Genomic DNA, 6224 nt, shown 5'->3' with positions numbered 1-6224 from the left:
ATTATATAAGATAAATATTTAGCTTTATCAATTGCGGGCTCGTCCTGTCCTTCACATATCTGCACTAGGTAATTTCAGCAGACATTATCCAGCAGCAAAGGGCGGGAGATCATATTCCTCGTAGTGCTGTTTGGATAAGCGTCTGCTTCTCTTAGTAAAGGGTGCTGAAGGAATCCGGGAACCGGAGGTAAGAACAACACGCTAGTCTCTTTTAAAACTGTTTATTTCTGTCTTGCGTACACACGCACGCATATCTGCATTTCTTTTTTTTCATTTGTGTATTTTCGTATATCACTCTCCTGTTTGCCATTGTATAATTGATAAAACGTGCTAAGAAATATTTGCTGCTATTTCATAGTTTAAGAGTAAAAAGGTAATATAGTTAAAGTATAGACAAACACAGCTGTGCCTGAGAGACAAGGCGAAGTCAGTGTGGTGCGCGGTAGATGATAAAGGATCATCTACATTGATAAACGTATAAATTGTGTTACGGTGGATCTTTGCTTTGCGTACACGTGTCTCTAACAAAGGACTGAGACTTGCATACGCAACCCAAGGGCCGACGCACGCAGCGTATATTACGCAACGGAGCGTACGGGTACGCCCACGTAACTCAAATCACAAGTGTTAATTTTTTTTCAACGCGATAAATAGCGCAACGCGGTAAATAACGCAAGGCGATAAATCACGCAAATCTATTTTAACATTCGAAATTTAAATTAACAGATCCTTCTCCTAATTGGTAACACATCTGGTCTAAAGAAAATTTCTGCGCAGAAATAGAAATAGAAACAAAAGTGTATATGTGGTGAGTGAGTGTTTGTTTTTACAATTTTTGAGGTTGAACCACAAGAAAAGTCGAGTTCTCGTGAGGTACATGCGTGTAAGTGACGTACATGGTGGCTAGGGAGGCATCCCTGGTTAAAACATACAATTTGAGCATTAGAGTGTAGCAGACCAGGAGGTCATACTGTAACAGACCAGGAGGTCATAGCAGACCAGCAGGTTCAGGTACAGCAGACAAGGAAGTCCGCTATACAGTCCACAGGCACAACACCAAGAAAGGGTTGGTGCAACACCCATATAGGCCATACAAGCTCTGGCTGAAGGAATTCGCACCGTAATTTTCGATTCCACTGGTCGCTCCGTACATAAGATTAGTTGCTTATGTGCTGAACGATTGTACCGCACGTAATTGTGTACATTAGTAAACCTGACCGGTACTATTTGTGTACGAAGGTCATAAACGCTATTTGTACATTCTAACGTGATTTGTGTAATTTTTTTTATTTTAAGGGAGGTTCGCTGCTCACTCAGGAACTATCCAACAACCAATAGTTACTGGAAAGAGTAAGTGTTCTTCGGATCACCCTCACAGGTTCCAGTAAATAGAGGTTCAGGTCGCAGGGGCCCTGGGTCGAGTACGCCAGCACCATATCGGTGTGATCAGGTCGTATTGGTCGGCGTGGGCGAGTGAGTGGGGTACTCGGTAAACCGCCACCGTCAGCCTATTTTGAACATTTTGGTTTGCGTAAGGGTTGGCTGAATAAAGCAACACCTTCGAACTATGGGGGCCACTTGTTCAGGTAGGGGGCGATCAACCTCGGTTCGGGTTGATTCAGTGAACCGACCAGTCGGGTCGGCAAGGTACGTAATGTGTGAGAAATACGGAAGTCACACAGAAGCTTTATGTGATGAATGGGAGAGAATGACGGTACATGACGGGGAGAAATTCCCAAGAGTAGGTAGCTTCAGCACAGAAGTGTTAACGAATTTAAGGAGAAGGATATGTCTCATTAAATCAGCCAAGAGACGAATCAAGCATTATGATTATTTACAGTTGTGGCAACAGGAGGGTGACATACAGAGAGGATTGGCTCAGGCGGCGGGATCTGGCTCGATCAGAAAACTGATAGCCACGGCCCCACCGCCACCATACATATCAGGAGAGAAATTGGTTGCGGAGAATGACGCATTAAGGTGTAACAAACAAACACTTAGCAACTGTGTAAATGTTAAAGATAATGTTAACCAATTAACCAATGCAAGTATTAACCCGTGCAAGTTGTACCCTGTTTTGAACTTTCCTCAGGAGTGTGATCAAGAGGACGAATCGGCAACAATTTCAGCGCTCTCTCTAGCAGCCACCATAGCAGAGACCACAGTAGGCACAGCTCCACCTCCGAGATTAGTAACAAAGGCCCCTAGCGGAGGGATAGGTGAGGTCGTATCAACGGGTAAGTACGGCACCATACACTATGCTGAAACTATTTCACCACAGCCTGTAGAATCTACACAGAATGAGGTTGTTAGAGTTAATCCTGTTAAGGTAATAGTAGTTCCAAATGGGAAAACAGACACTTCAGGAGTCACTCCTGTTAGGAACATTGCCATGTATAGCCCATTTTCCCGAATGGAATTAAGGACCATAGTGTCGGAATTCCCTGACCCTAGAAAAGACTTAGTTGCCAGCCAAAAATACATCAGAGACCTAGGTAACACTGTAGAGCCCAACAATAAAGACTGGCAGATATTGCTGAGAGCATGTTTACCCTCCAATGTCGACACAGCTCAATTTTTAGCTGACTGTGGATTAGATCAGGATGTACCTCTTACAGAAGTGTACAACAAAGACAATGTAAAAAGAATAAGTTTACAGTTAAAGGAGTATTTCCCAGCCGTAGTTAAATGGAACAAAATATTCTCCATTAAACAGAAGGAGTCAGAAACAGCTGCAGAGTATTTTCACAGAGCATTATCAGAAATGGCAAAATACACAGGCATAGAGGACATTAAAACAAACATAAACCATCGAGAAGTAGCAGTATCGGTACTGATGGATGGTTTAAAAGAGTCATTGAAGACTAGGGTACAGACCACACAACCATGTTGGCGAGGTCTGTCTGTGGCTACTTTGAGAGAGGCTGCTATTGATCACGATAGGAACATCACCAGACACAGGGAACAACAAGGTGATAAGTTAATGGCAGTAAGTATACAGGCCCTGACCACAAGGCAGCCTTTGTTTACATCACCAAACCCTGTGGGTAAGTCAAATGTGGTTACTTGTTATTCTTGTCATAAACAGGGACACATGGCACGAGATTGTAGAGTGAAGAATTCACGAAACTCATACCAACCCCCTAGACAACGACACGACACACGACATTGGGATCAGGGTCCGCAGAAACGGAGTTATGAGCCACATGCAGGGGAAACAAAAAGATATCCCACGAACAGAGACTGGCAAGCCTCTGGTAGCTCCCAATTAACTCCATCACAAGTAGTTGCTGCCAGCGGGATTCAGGGAGGTCACCATACCCAATAGGGGTGTGGCCATACCTGTAATCTGCAGCCAGTAAAATTGATTGCAAGCCTTGGAAGTGAACCAGAAATTGCAATCAATGTAGCTGGTAAATCATTAAACTTTCTTGTAGACACAGGGGCGGCCAAATCAGTGATAAATTCGACAGTGGGCATGAGAACCACTGGTAAGACAATTCCAGCCATAGGGGTAACGGGAGTAGTCCAGCACTACCCTGTTAGCAAACCAGCCGAGATTACAATAGGGCCTTTACATACCAAGCATTCCTTTTTGCTGGCTGCATCGGCACCGACTAATCTCCTGGGAAGAGACTTACTGTGTAAAATGGGGTGCGTCATTTATTGTACTCCTGAAGGTGTATTCTTGGACATACCTGAGAATCACGCTCAGGAAGTGCGAGACATGTTAGACTCCCCGTCAAAATTAATGTCACATACCATTATGACAAATAGGACTCCCTCCCAAGTAGAAGAAATGACATCTCAGATACCAGAGTCACTTTGGACTAAAGATGGACAGGACACTGGATTAATGGCAAACGTAGCTCCGGTAGTTGTACAAGTAAAAGATGGTAGGATAGCTCCAAAAATCCCACAGTACCCTCTGAAGCCAGAGGTGGAGTTAGGAGTGTATCCCGTAATAGAGCGCTTGCTACAACAGGGCATTCTGGTAAGAACGTCCAGCACTGCCAATAGTCCCATCTTCCCTGTTAAAAAGAGTGGGGGGAGGGGTTACCGGCTAGTGCAGGATCTAAGGGGGATTAACAAAATAGTTGAGAGTCAGTTCCCCGTAGTGCCAAATCCAGCTGTCATCCTAATGCAAATCCCTCCCACTGCGAAATTTTTCACTGTTATTGACCTCTGCTCCGCTTTCTTTTCGGTACCTCTGCACCCTGACAGTCAATATTTGTTTGCATTTACATACAGAGGAGTCCAATACACATGGACTCGATTACCACAAGGATTCATAGATAGTCCAAGTATATTTTCCCAGGCTTTGCATGATTGTTTACAGTCTTTCCAACCAGTGAGTGGATCAGTATTAATACACTACGTGGATGATCTACTACTGTGTTCTGATTCATTGGAAGCATCCCTGAAGGATACGAAACAGCTCCTGTTTCACCTTTCAGACACAGGACACAAGGTTTCCAAAGACAAGTTGCAATTATGCCAAACTAAGGTAAAATATTTGGGACACTGTCTAACACAAGGACTGAGACACCTGACCGCTGATAGAATTCAAGCAATTAGAGACATGACTCTGCCACAAACCCAGCAACAGATCAGAACATTTTTAGGAATGTGTGGGTATTGCCGTAACTGGATCCCAGGGTTTTCCATTCTAGCGTTACCCTTGCAGGAGATGGTCTCCTCAAACAAACCTGATCGGATTTCGCATACAGACGAGTCTGAGACAGCATTCGAGAGACTTAAACAGTGCCTAACGCAGGCACCAGCATTAGGTATGCCAGACTATGGGAAACCCTTTGAACTATACGGAACAGAAAGTGCTGGTTGCGCGGCAGGCGTACTAACCCAAAAGCACGGTGATGCCAGCAGGCCGGTAGCATATTACAGCGCGTAGCTAGATACGGTAGCGCGATCCCTCCCCACATGCTTGCGAAGCGTTGCCGCGATAGCATTGCTAGTAACGAAAAGCGAAGACGTCGTGCTAGGTCACAACCTCACAATTCATACACCACATGCAGTGTCAGCCTTGTTAAATTCTGCCCAAACCAGACACGTCTCATCAGCGCGGTTTACAAGATGGGAATTGGCACTAATGGCCCCCGTAAACATCACCATAAGGAGATGCAGTGCATTAAATCCTGCAACATATCTCCCAGGTGTGCCTGGACAGGCACAAAGGGTGGAGGATGAGAGTGGTGGGGAAGGAGAATTTAATACAAAGGAAGACACACATGATTGTATGGAATATTTGACCCAAAATTTTACTGCAAGGCCTGACATCAGTGACAACCCACTGGAAGATGTAGAACTTACGTTCTACACGGACGGTAGTGTCATAGACAGTCAGACTCGGGAGACTTGTGTACTGGATACGCAGTCGTAGATGACCAAGGCACCATAGAAGCGGAACCGCTAGGCCCACCTCACTCAGCCCAGGTTGCTGAACTGGTCGCCCTAACCAGAGCATGTGAATTGGCTAAGGGCAAATCAGCCAATATCTACACCGATTCTAGATACGCAATCGGGGTAGTCCATGATTTCGGAGCCCTATGGCGCCTCAGAAATTTCATGACGGCAGCTGGTACACCGGTAGCGCATGCAGCTCACATAAAAAGGCTTCTAACAGCGATACAGGAACCCGACAGAGTGGCTGTTATCAAATGTAAAGCACACACATATAGCCAAGACCCAGTATCACTTGGTAACAGCCGAGCAGACGAAGCTGCTAAATTAGCAGCTGCTACCCCCAGACAGACAGACACCACACAACTGATGGTATTTAATACCATCAACACACAGAAGTTGTGTGAGATGCAAAATTTGTGTTCCACACAGGAAAAGGCAGTCTGGAAGGCAAAAGGATATGGTCAGGAGTCCTCAGGACTCTGGACGGATGGACACGGTAAACCAGTGGCCCCCAGAGCATACCTTCCATGTTTAGCTGAGGCAGCTCACGGGCTGACTCATCTGGGCAAGGAAGGGATGTGCAAGTTGGTAAGAGCATATTGGTGTGCCCCAGGATTTTCATCTCATGCGAGTAAAAGGGCAATGTCATGCCTTACCTGTCTGAGAAAGAACATCGGAAAGGCAATACCTACAGAACCATCTCATATCCCACCTGCCGGCGGCCCTTTCCAGGTAATACAGATTGACTTTATTCAATTACCCCCTTGTCGAAATTTGAAATATGTACTTGTTTGTATAGA

The sequence above is a fragment of the Pseudophryne corroboree genome, chromosome 8 (genome assembly GCF_028390025.1).
Source record: "Pseudophryne corroboree isolate aPseCor3 chromosome 8, aPseCor3.hap2, whole genome shotgun sequence".
In the NCBI taxonomy this organism is placed as follows: domain Eukaryota; kingdom Metazoa; phylum Chordata; class Amphibia; order Anura; family Myobatrachidae; genus Pseudophryne; species Pseudophryne corroboree.
This window is presented reverse-complemented; position numbering follows the sequence as displayed.